Source organism: Leptinotarsa decemlineata, unplaced genomic scaffold, assembly GCF_025532065.1.
Source record: "Leptinotarsa decemlineata unplaced genomic scaffold, Ldec_3_MD MMD2_P_RNA_scaffold_7, whole genome shotgun sequence".
NCBI classification, from domain to species: domain Eukaryota; kingdom Metazoa; phylum Arthropoda; class Insecta; order Coleoptera; family Chrysomelidae; genus Leptinotarsa; species Leptinotarsa decemlineata.
Window position 1 is genome coordinate 6,886,880 of NW_027412534.1, and position 13,764 is coordinate 6,900,643.

A 13,764-nucleotide genomic window follows, 5' to 3' on the forward strand; every position below is an offset into this window, starting at 1 on the left:
GTACTTTTTATGAAAAGCACTTTTTAATATATCACATATACCCACACAGCTTACCTGATTAAATCTATACTTATAAATGCCAAAGTCACTCACTTAACGATGCTGCCACGCAACTGCGCGTTGCGTAAAGTGTGGAGAAAACCACGACACCAGAGTGTCAATAAACAATAGAGACGCCAGCGAAATGCGCCAACTACCTGGGGCTAGCTACAGGGGATGTAAAATGTTCTCCAAACCGAGGACAGCGCAAACAGCACGGAACAGGCCGACAGCCAAAAACACACCACAGAAGGCGCAGACAGCCGGAGGCAATAAAAACATAAACAGCAACGAGTTGATAAACGTACTCGAAAAATTGACAACAGATCAGCACAAGATCGCGCAAGCGGTGTTAGCTGCACTAATACAAGCACCCGAGGAACAGTAATGCCAGTACAAACCCCAGAGTTGCTAAAAACAGGATCGTGGAACATAAACGGTTTCATTGAATAGAACTGGCCGATACTTGATGAAAATCCATATTAAAAAAACTAATTAATACATTTTACTGCATGATTTTCACTATAAAAGGTTTAACAAAAACCTAGACACGTGTTTCGCTATACAATAGCTTTCTGAAGCAACAGTTTCTTGAGAAAGCTATTGTATAGCGAAACAGGTGTCGCGCTGCGGGGGGCGTGGCGCTACTAGTAAAAACCGAACTAGCGCAACACGAAAATGGAAAGCCAGAAATACAACTCGAAGAAGCAGTAGCGGTCAGAGTGAAACTGAAACGCTACGGACAGCTGAGAATTTCGTCGATATACCTGCCTCCGCAAGGTATAAGACTAGAGAGAACCGACATAGCAAAAATGTTCCCAGATCACCACCCAACAGTTACCATGGGCGACTTCAACGCAAAGTCGCGCGAATGGAACTGCAGAAATGGAAATAAAAAGGCAAACATCCAGCCAGAATACTAGAAGAATTCGAGGACATCGTGGTAGTAGCACCAGAATCCCCAATATATTATCCATGAGAAGACCATGTCCCAGACATTTTTGACGTCGCAATAGTGCAGAACATCACTACTACGGAGATGAAAGTACTAGACGAAGTGTCGTCAGACCACAATCCCATCCTTTTTACGATATGAAGAGGTGAAGTGGAATCAGATTATCCAACAAAGAGAATCATTGACTGGAAAAGATTCCAGCGCACCATTCACGATGCGATAGGAGACATACTACGCATCGAAACATAGACTGATCTGGAGAACGCCACACAACAGCTGTAATACGCGATCACCCAAACAATGGAAAGAAGCGCACGGGAAGTTCCAACCCAGCGCCTCAACTTACAAGAGCATCTTCCATCAGAAACGAAGGAGATCATTAGAATTAGAAGACGATATCAACGGACACGCGCACCAATGGACGAAAGGTGTATACAAAGAGCCGGCAGAGAGTCAAGATGTCTGTCACCGAAGATGTTCAGTCTGTTTACTCTGATTCGAATTCATTCAAATGTTGTAAAAAAACACCAGTGCATATTTTGTGTGCATCAAATGTTTTAATATATACCATAAAAGCTGTGCTTTAATAAAAAAGAAGGACATTACCTTTACCGGAAGAAACAAAATAGTGTGCTGCCAAACCGAATATGTAAGTGAAACTGAAGACGAACCCGATTCCAGCATTCTACAACAAACACTTTCTGAGCTGATTGAAGACGGAAATTGGAAAATCAATCATATAAATAAATTGAAGGAAGAAAAAAGTAAGATGATTAGTGAGGCGCTTGAGATGGAAACTATATTAAATGACCAAATAAAAAAACAACAAAAACTCATCAGTGAATTGAAGATCGAAATGATATCTTTGAAACAAAAATTAACAAATAGTGTGATTGAAATAAAAACTGTTGAAACGCAAACTGACAAAAACCAACAAAACATAGGAACTTCGACATGCCATGACCACGACCTTGAGATGGATAAAACACCAAAGAAATTCCATGTGACAAAAAAAGACATATTATGTATTGTCAAACAGTCTAGAGCAGGCAATGTCTCATTGGGGACAGTTGATGAAAGCAAAGTAATTACTAATTGCTCTACCACTATTACGGCATCAGCTGGCGATGACAGAGCAGAAGTGCTTCCAAAAACAATTCAGGGAAAAGAGTGTATTATCCCTTGCAAAGAAGCATCTACTCCAGCTGCAAAAACCATACTGGTCATTGGAGATGAGTACTCAAAGAATTTTTCTTATGTACTAAAAAAATCAATAGACGTATTTAAATACCATGTAAGAGAAATATTCAACTCCAACGCAGAACTTGCTGACTTGGTTAAAAACATTTTTCATGAAACTATAAATTTCGGTAGTGACGATTATGTTATTGTCATGTTCAATACTTGCAATGTAAGTAATAATCGCCTTTTAAATCTAGCACTAAGACAAATATTGCCACTGAGTAATGTCAATAACATCTTGATAATTTCTGAGAGAAACTCATATTATGATGAAATCTTAATAAAAATACTAAATAACAGAATCAAAAACTTTAGACTGAACAATTGTAACTGTTCTTTAAAAATGTTCATTGAACGCCAGGTAAAAGGAAGTAAATTTGACATACTTGAGAATATAAAAAATTCCCTCTCAGAACCAAACAATTGTTTTGCTTTAAAAACTGTGATGCTTGACTACGAACCTGATACTAATAACATCGTTCAAGCAGCCTGGATTGACGATAGGTCCCAGGATATCAGTGAATCTTTTTTAGTGAATCACAGAGAACTCCTGACAAAAACCTGAATCTTATGAATATCAATCCAGAATTCAATAAATCTATCCACGATAGCTTTATTGGCAATGAGACTAGTAGTACAAAATATCTATTTCATACTAAAATATGCCACGTTAATGTTAAGGGATTTTTGAATAATTTGAACTCGATAGAATGTTTTGTAAAAACTCACAATAATGACATAGCATGCCTATCTGAACATTGGATCAGTCATGATTGTTTTAATAATGTATATTTCAATGATTATATAATTGCAGCATCTTTTTGTAGAAGAAATCATATTCGTGGTGGAGCTTGTATTTTAGCAAAACAAGACATTGAATTCAGGGAAATTGTCGCAATAAAACAACTATCCATTGAGTGCCAAATAGAAATATGCGGTATCTGCTGTAAGGTCAATAGTGTTAAAATTGTTATCATAACTGCTTATCGACCTCCAAATAGTGATGTAGATTTGTTTTTGGATTGTTTGTTGCAGACACTGAAAATTGCAGAGAAAAAATCACATAACATTATTCTTTGCGGGGACTTCAACATTGACTGCCTAGCGAATGCAACCAATACTAAATTACTGACAGACCTTTTTGTTTCATTTCAACTAAAGAACAATATGTTCGGTCCAACAAGGATATTTACTAACATTAATGGTCAGACAAGTAAAACATGTATTGACTATATGGTCACTACATTACATGATGCTAACTATGATTGTGAGCTTATTCAACCTAACATTGCTGACCATCTATCGCATATTGTCATTCTCAAGACAGATATTTCTAAGGGAGTAAATGCATGCAACCCTAGTAAATCAATAATGAAGCGAATAGTTAATCCAAATAATATAAATGAATTTCGAACTAGACTGAATGGTATAAATTGGTGTCCAATTTTATATATGTCTGTACAAAAATGCTTTGCCTTTTTCCTAGAGTCTCTGTCCTGGTGTTTTGATGTATCATGCCCAATAAAACAAATTAAAGTTAAGAAGCCTAAAAACTCATGGATAACTAACGATGTTGTTCAAGAAGGAAAATGCTTAAGAGAAATGTTCCATCTGATCACCACTTATGCCCAAAACATGCTTACATATAAAATAAGATTGAGAGACCATAAAAGAACAATCAGACAGAATAAAATTGATTATTTTTCTAAAAAAATTGGGAATGCGGCCAACAAAACGAAGGAGACATGGAAAATAATAAATAGCGAACTAGGGAAACCAATGCATTTTGATGCTGGGGAGGGAGGCATTACTTCAAACTATGATTCAAACTCAGTTGGGAATGCGCAAAACACATCTGAATTATTTGCTCAGTACTTTTCAAACACTGTTACATCTATCATAGCCATCAACTTTGGACAGAACTTAACCCTACCCTGCACCAGTAGTACGAATATCAGTGTCAAACACCCCTTTGATAACAGTCCAATATTAGAATCTGAAATATATGACGGTCTCAGATCAATGAAAAATAAGTCAACAGGCAATGATGAAATATCAATAATTAAAGTTAAAGATATAATTAGTACTATAATTGATCCCCTTACCTATTTGATGAACCAGTCTTTCATACAAGGGTACTACCCAAAGGAATTTATGAAGGCTTTGGTAATTCCCCTATTTAAAACAGGAAATTGTGCTGTGATTGATAACTATAGACAGATCTCTCTACTATGCTCGCTCTCAAAATTGTATGAGAAAATTGTAGCCTCCAGAATAAGAGCGTATGTAGAAATCAACAACATATTATGTAACAACCAGCATGGTTTCAGGAAAAATCGTTCTATAAAAATAGCCTCTTATCATTTTCTCAGCAACATATATTCCAACTTGGACGCTGGTAATTTTGTTATAAATGTATTCTTTGACTTGTCAAAGGCATTCGACTCTGTGTCATGAAATTTTCTGTCCAATAAGTTGATTGCACTTGGTCTCCCAAACAATGTATTAAGATGGTTAAGCTCCTATATGGAGGGGCACTGTATGTCAGTCAAATATGGAGAAACCATGTCAGATGAGCATGCTGTTAAACTAGGCGTTCCCCAGGGCTCAGTTTTAGGACCATTATTATTCATTATATTTATCAATGATTTGCCTGAATATGTGAGGGACTGCCACATAACGATGTTTGCAGATGACACCACTGTTACAGTCACTGGACATACTATGGACGACGTGGTAACCAGAATTAGTAACATCATCGATGAATTCACTTCTTGGTGTGAACGCAACCGACTAGTCTTGAACACCTCAAAATCAGTGACAATGAAATTTTATAACAGAAATAATAATACTCAAGAAAATTTTTAGGTACAATTGTGGATGAAGCCTTGAATTGGAACTCTCATATTGATAGTGTCTGCAAGAAGCTCAATAAAGCATTTTTTGCAATAAAGCAGATGAAAAACTATGTAGATCAGAAAAGTCTGATTAGCATCTATTATGCAATGGCTTTTTCACATATTTCCTTGAACATCATGTCTTGGGGGTGCGGTTCGGATTTCAATAGGGTATTTATAGGACAGAAACGTATTCTGAGACTAATTTTTGACATGGAATATCGTGAAAGTTGTAAACCAGTGTTCATGAGAATGAAATTGCTGTCTGTCCTAGCACTCTATATTTTTAAATGTGTAGTTTTTATTAGAAAAAATCTTACAACTCTCACAACTAATGGATCCTCTCACAATTTTTATACACGTCACGCTGATCAATTGAGAATACCCCTCCACAGGTCAGCTAAATTTCAAAAATCACCCTTATATAATGGGATCATCCTGTATAATAAATTGCCATCCTCGATTAAAAATCTGAAATCCGAAAATGTATTCTATAACCGTGTTAAATCCTTGCTCATTGAAAAGTGTTACTATAGTCATCAGGAACACTTAAATGATAATTTAATGTAGTTATTTTATGAATAAGTGTAATGTGAATGTTATAAATGTTATTTATTAGTGTTATAGTATGCTTTTTGTTTTTAATTAACCCGTCATATGTACATATGTACATATTGTACCTATTGACGAAAATAAATCAGTATTAATTTTATCATTATAATATAAGATATATCTTACTGACAATTGCTTTTATAAGTGTTTATATTTTTATTCTTTTGTATTTTTACTACATATCGTTTTTGTTGGTTCACAATTTTTTTATACTTCATTTCAACTATGTACTAAGGGTAAATAGTTTGATTTAATTGACGTACCATATGTATATATATATATATATATATATATATATATATATATATATATATATATATATATATATATATATATATATATATATATATATATATATATATATATATATACATATGGTACGTATATATACCGGGTGTCAACGAATCTATTAGACAAGTCATAACTTCTAGACTATTAGGTGTATCAAAACGAGATTTGGTAAAGATAAATGGTATGTGGAGAGGAGAGTTTTCACATATTTTTCACTTTCCGGTCACTTCCGGTTTCAGCGGAAATGGCTCCGGTTCTGAATTTTTAAATGGAACACCCTGTATATTGTAACATTTTTGGATTTCTGAGACAATTCTGGATCAGAAACTGACATTTCCGGAAGTTTTTCAGCCTACTTGATTTTTTCAGAGTCACTTTTAAAATTGCATCTAGGTGGCCATGATCGGACGTAAACTAATCTATGGACCTCAGGTGATATCAGAAAATTGCAATAGCGGAGTTTTAGTGACTAGTGTGTTGAATATGAATGAGACAAGTTTACAAAATAACATTTTCGTGTCTAACTATTATTTTTCAAATGGCGACCATTTTTTGACAAGCAGTTTCCGAAAAAAGGATTTTTTGACAAATCTAACGATACTAATTTATTTGCGATTGGATTTCAAATAAGAACATAAATTAAACATTACTGAGGAAAATACTCGATACAAATTCATTTACTTTTGTCAAGGGTGCCATGGATAGGAATGATGCATAATATTTTGCGGTTATTTCCATCAAGTCCACTTTGGAGAACAAAACGCTCACCTAGGTTATGACAGTGACATAAGCTTTATGAGCAGAAAGTAGAAGTTTCTCTTGATTTTCGTTAATTTTAGTTTAATTTTTCGTCGAAATAATGTATACTCAAAGTGAAAAAGTGGATATTTTGTTATTGTTTGGAGAATGCCACAGAAATTCAAGGAAAGCTGCTGAGTTGTATGCTCAGAGATATCCCAATCGGCAACACCCATCTCATCAGTATTTTCCCTATGTTGAGAGTCGTTTTAGGCAAGAGGGAAATCGAGACGCAGAACAGAGGTTTGTCATAAATGAGGAGACTGAGATTAACGTTCTTGCTATGGTAGAAGTTGACAAAACGGTTTCTTTAAGAGAAATTAGTAGAGAAATGCAGATAAGTCACGAATCAGCAAGAAAAATACTGAAAAAGCACGGATATCGAGCATTTAAATATCAGTTACATCAACATTTGTATGCTGACGACGGCAATAGAAGAGTAGTATTTTGTGATTGGTTGCTTCAAAATCATAGAGTTAACCCAAATTTTATCAACTTCATTCTATTTTCCGACGAATCACGGTTTACAAATAATGGCATGTTTAATAAGCAGAATTGTCGGTACTGGGCCCAACAAAATCAACATGCAATGAGAGAGGGCAATTTTCAAGAAAGGTTTGGCGTCAATGTCTGGGCTGGTATCGTTGGAAACAGAATAATTGGTCCAATATTGTTTCAAGGTCAGTTAACAGGGGTTAGATACTTGGGTTTTCTTCAAAATGAAATCGAGGATCATCTTAATGATATGCCTTCAGAAGTTTTACGGCAAATTTACTTCCAGCAAGATGGAGCACCACCCCATAATAGCAGAGACGTACTTGATTTTTTAATAGAGCATTTTAATAATAGAGTTATTGCAACCAACGGTCCAGTACGGTGGCCTGCCCGCTCACCGGATCTGACTGTGTTAGATTTCTTCATTTGGGGATATGTAAAAGAAAGGGTCTACTATGCAACAGCCCCAGCCACTCTCGAAATCTTAGAAGAAAGGATTCAACAGGCATTTAGAAGTATATCGCCTCAAATGTTACAAAACGTGTTGAGAGAAACAATTGAACGAGCTGAAATGTGTCTTGAACAAGGAGGGATGCACTTTGAAAATTTACTATAGTGGAATTTTCAAGAACTTAGGATATTGCAAAAAATCTACGTGCATCGCTGAAATTATTAGTTAAATTTGTTAAATTTGTTGATCCAATCGCAAATAAATTAGTAACGTTAGATTCGTCAAAAAATCCTTTTTTCGGAAATTGCTTGTCAAAAAATGGTCGCCATTTGAAAAATAATAGTTAGACACGAAAATGTTATTTTGTAAACTTGTCTCATTCATATTCAACACACTAGTCACTAAAACTCCGCTATTGCAATTTTCTGATATCACCTGAGGTCCATAGATTAGTTTACGTCCGATCATGGCCACCTAGATGCAATTTTAAAAGTGACTCTGAAAAAATCAAGTAGGCTGAAAAACTTCCGGAAATGTCAGTTTCTGATCCAGAATTGTCTCAGAAATCCAAAAATGTTACAATATACAGGATGTTCCATTTAAAAATTCAGAACCGGAGCCATTTCCGCTGAAACCGGAAGTGAACGGAAAGTGAAAAATATGTGAAAACATTCCTCTCCACATACCATTCAACTATACCAAATCTCATTTCAATTCTCCTAATAGTCTAGAAATTATGACTTGTCTAATAGATTCGTTGACACCCGGTATATATATATATATATATATATATATATATATATATATATATATATATATATATATATATATATATATATATATATATATATATATATATATATATATTATACCACAGTGGTTTAATGAATTATTATTATTATTATTATTAATACTGCGAAAAGAACTAAAGCAATCTGCATGGAGAATGCAGAAAACTCTTAGGAAGGAATCTCAAATGCCATGCCCGCCAATACACGGCGAGCAAGGAACCGTCTACACGGACCTCTTGGCTTTCTCTTGAAAGCGGAAGCATTTGCGGACAATTTCGAAAGACGGTGTAGAGAGGACGACGTCTCGTTCACGGACGAAGTAGAAGAAATAGAGACACAGGTGGAAACGACGGTACGTAGGGTCAGTAGATAAAGAAGGGACAATGCGCAACCCCTGGCACCAACATCTCCAGCAGAGAATACTCGTAGAACTGGCGAGATCTGCCCGACAAAACCTATTACCAATAATAGGTCGAAGAAGCATAATGGAATTAAAAGTGAAGCTGCTGATGATAAAGACCGTAATATTACCAATAATCCCGTATGGCTGCACTACCTGGGGCCAGTGCGCAGCGACATACAGAAGACAGATCCAGTCGTTTGTGAACGCGTGCGTAAAGATCGTCGTAAACACTCCAAGATATGTACCGAATAGGTACATATTCCGGGATCTAGACATGAACATACACTACGTAGACGTATATATGAGGCAACATGCAGAAGACACCTTTGACAGAATTCGAGCGCACGACAATCCAACACTAAGCGATCTACAGAATGCCCTAAACAGGGATGACCCCAGATTCCGAGAGAGAGAGAGAGAGACAAGCATAGAAGGACAACCAAGTGGAGCTACGACCACCTTCGAGCTCCTAATGCTTTCTTGATTAAAGGCAGGATGCCATGAGGGGTATGGGTGAGTCCAACCCATGCCCGGGAGGGGGCATGGGTGGGACTGACTTAACACTCATTCATCTTTGTTTCTCCATGCTCGTGAGTCATAGGAGACTAAAGTTTGGTATATAGTGCTTCTTAAGTCAAAGATGCACACCAAGAAAGGATTTTCAAATATTCCAACTGGGGATCCCCCTTGGGGGTAAAAGGTGCGCGTTCACATATGAAAATTACCTTTTCATTACTATTTCTCAGTACCGCTATATTATTGGAGGCTGAAATTCCGTATGTAGGTTCGTTTCATATTGTAGAAGTGCAATAATAAAGGTTTCTTAAATATTCCACTTGGTGTGCCAGCCGCCGGGAAAAAGGCGTGTTCATAAAATGAAGTTCCCTTTTCTTCATTGTTTCTCTATACCGGTATATTTTCGGAGGCTTGAATTTTGTATGTATTTTCGATTTATGTTGTAGATCTGCAATAAGAAAGGATTTTTAAATATTCCAACTGGTGCGCCAGCTGCGGGGGAAAAAGGAGCGTCTATAAAACAAAATTATCTTTTTATCACTATTTGGAAAAACATGCCCTTTAATTTCCGGTGGGTGAATTTATTTTTAGTATCAGCATTGCACCCGTGCGGAGCCCAGGCGGCTCGCTAGTTAGATATACTTGGTATATTTTTAATTTTCGCTAGAAAAAAGGATGACGCCATGATCCACGAATCGATTTAATAGTGCTTTAATTAGGTTCTTTATTACATGAAAAATATAAAATATTGAACAAGTCCTTGCATCTTGATCAGTGTTGTTACTAGTAAATCATATTTAGTTAATCAAAAAGATGGTAACTTTAGTTTTCTCGTCTTCAGTATAATTCCTATCGGAATACATTCGATTTCATTTGAAGTAGAAACAGCAGTTGAACTCCATGAGGGCGCGACCTAATTTGCTTTCGTGCCATTGTTGGTGTTGTTCAAATGATACTGGAATGGAAGGTAGTCAAAAAAGTCTACTCTCATCATCAGATCTTGTGAATACATGAAAAGCCAATATAACATGCCAATATTACAAATTTGATGTAGAGGTATGTTTTTTCGTTATATCGAACATTTATTTGGAGAAAAAATAGAAAATTAGTACCTTAGTATCTGGAAAAAACATCCTAACAGAAGTATCTTTTTTAGTAAAAACTTTTTTGGGTTCCTACTTTTCCATCAATGTCAAGGGTTATTCAAACTTGAGTCTGAGATCTCAAAAATAGGGAGTCCGTTGACTTGGTGGCAGAGTTTACCTATTTCAGAGTACTATTGAATGACAACAAATAATCTCAGCTTTTTGGTTCAATTTTTTTTAATAGACCTCTAATTTCAACCGATCAACTTAGTGATAGCGCGTACTCTTCTGCTCAACAAGGTGATAGTGATAACAGTACTGACTCGGTGTAAAACACATGTGTTTCAAATACATACACGCCCATTAAGTTTGTTGATTCTTCATGTTCCGTAGGTCAAGGTGTAGTTGAAAACCTAGCCTTAAGTGATAGAGATAAGACTGGCAAACATACTTGCGTGAAGTTAGAGTTAGCGCCCATCCCCCACTCTCGAGTCCGATTCAACTAATATATTGTTGATTCATGAAAATCGCTAATTTGGTAACTAATATTTTACATGATTAGTTCCTCTCAAAATCGACTTAAACTTCAAAATATTATAATACTTCATTCATACAGCTTTTATAATCTGTATTATTGCATGCGTAGTATTCAATACATGATAAAAACAAACTGTTGATTATACAATGGCATCAGAGCTTAAAAAAAACAAACAAATTGGTTGAGGTTCTGGATCGCATTATAAATGCAACTTTAACTTCAACAGCCTTTCGAGGTCACACAGAAAAAAAGGTCAGTTTTTTATTTTAGAGTAGAACGCATCAAGTTTGCCCAGTTTTTTCAATAATAATGGATACTACACAAGAAATTACCAAGAATGACCAAGTTGTTATGCTACCAGAACTTAAAATCATTCGACAATGAAATCAGTTAACAGTGTTAATAGTGGAATCGTCTCATCAAAGGCAGGTGATTTTTCAATTATTGCAGAAACGGAAAAACAGATTTTTAAACTGCTCTTGTAGTTGCTATAGGAATCGCACAAGAATAAGGAATCGCTAGTGAATTCGAAAACAAAAGAAGTCGTAAGGTAAAAAACAGTTTGAAGATCTAGCTGAAGACGAAAGACTTGATGACCCTGAAATGTATTTCAAAACCGTTGTTTTATGGCACATTGCATAAGTCAACTAACTAGTCGATTTGACGGCATCACAAACATTACCAATGGATACCTCTTGCATTTCCGCAGGCATTTCCGCAGATGCAAACAATGCATTAATTCAAAAATTAATAAGCCGCCATCAATGCATCTAACCTCTGGGAGATTATTCAACTGAGTTTTGAAGAATTATTTTCAAGTAATTATCATATTGTATATATAAAACATTCACAAAGTCACTATATGTGCCCTCTATCCCATGATGAAGTATCCAAAACTAACGTTATTGTATATTGACAGTAAATGTTTTTGTACTTTAGTTTTTTTTGTACCTTAGTACCTTAGTACCAACTCCGAGAAAATATTGCACATTCAATATCAAAACGGTGGGACGATAATCGGGAAAATGAAATATTATGAAAAATAGGCAATAAAACTTTCTGTGTTTTTGTAATTCTATCATTTGTAACTACTGTAGGTAATAATAGAGGTCAGTTGTTCAGAAAAGAAATCGAATAACTTTCATTTGTTTTTTTGTGGGTCTTTTAAAGAAGGATATACTCTGGTTTTTAGTTTTGGGGGAGGACTATGAAAAGGGTTTTAGTGTCTAGAGCAAGAATGAATCATATAAGTATTTATTGAAACAATTGGAATTGGCCGCGGTGGTAGTGCGCTCGACTCACGATCGGAAGACCGTGGGTCCGATTCCTTCCTCGACCAGATATTTTTCTCGAGAGAATTTATATCTGGTTGAAACTGGAATGATTCTGCAGCCTTGTTAGGAATCACACGTTAAAAGGTAAGACCTCGTTAGTCCTTAGCTCGTACAAGTTTCTCAACTTCTGAGAGTTGTCGTTCGTATGGGGGCGACAGCTGATTAACGGAAATACAGATTTTAAATAGATTTTAATCGCAGGTCATAGCCGTTTTTATCGAGTTCCCACTATTTCTCTACTTTTTAACTTCGAATATACTGATTTTTTCAGGCAAATATTCGAATATCTTAGAGGTAAGTATAAACTGTTGGATCAATATATCATATTTCCTCCTCATGAAGGAACAATATCAATAGGAATGAGAAAAAAATTGTCGAGAATACATCGCTATCTAATATCTTCGTGTTAATAAAACGTTTTTCATTGAAATCGACTGATGACCTTTGATATCTCAACCGTGTGGAACATATTTAACGATCTATTATACTTATCCGGGTTCAAACTATTTGCATCGGTAGCCATTCACTTTGGTTAAAACCGTTTCTTGTGTTTCTACTTTGTTTCATCTCCTGCCAGACCTACTTCCGGTTTTATATAAAAAGCAAGGTCGTATTCATATCTGTGGATAACAGAGTTTGAATGTATTCAAAAGTGGCAAAAACCAATTGCATTTGAATAATTATGAAGTAGAATGAAACTTTTACGGGGTGTGGCCAGGAAATTCCCGATTTCATATCTTTAATACTCAAATCGTTGATTTGAATGTATATGAATGATACTTTACAAAATTTAGTTATTTGGAAATATTTTCGAAATACACAGGGTTATTTTCAAGTAATGAAATGTTCTTTGGACTACATGAAAAATATTCATTGTAATGATTTCACGTTAGTCAATTGAGTAGATGATTTCGAAACAGTCGATTACTTCTGAAAAATACAAAGAATCAGTATTATAGAAAAAAAACATTTTCATTTTCTACTCCACCATCTGTACAGAAAAAAATGGAAAACTCCCGAAGGAAGATAGAGAGCAATTAAGTTTAAAACAAACTATTTACAAAGATGTGTAGATTAATTCGACTGTGTAGAGTCGCCGTGAACAGTTTGGTTGTCTCTGAATAGGTTGATAATTTTTTACCGTTGTAAAACAACAAAAACATTGAAAAACATTTTATCGTTTAAATAAAACGTGTGTACATATACGAAGTTCACTAATAGCAAGTCTGTAATGTTCGTAAGTAATACAATTCCTATTACATAATATTTACTAAAATGGACACGTGTGAAACCAACCTCATGGATATCTCTGACTAC

The 13,764-nt window shown here is 35.4% G+C and overlaps 1 long non-coding RNA gene across 1 annotated transcript; it reads left to right on the top strand.

Moving 5' to 3' along the window:
- Positions 1–11,083: 11,083 nt before the first annotated feature.
- Positions 11,084–12,051, top strand: LOC141480355 (uncharacterized). Its single transcript, XR_012464290.1, has 2 exons — positions 11,084–11,542; positions 11,599–12,051. It is a non-coding gene; the product is annotated as an uncharacterized lncRNA (long non-coding RNA).
- The last annotated feature ends 1,713 nt before the right edge of the window (positions 12,052–13,764 follow it).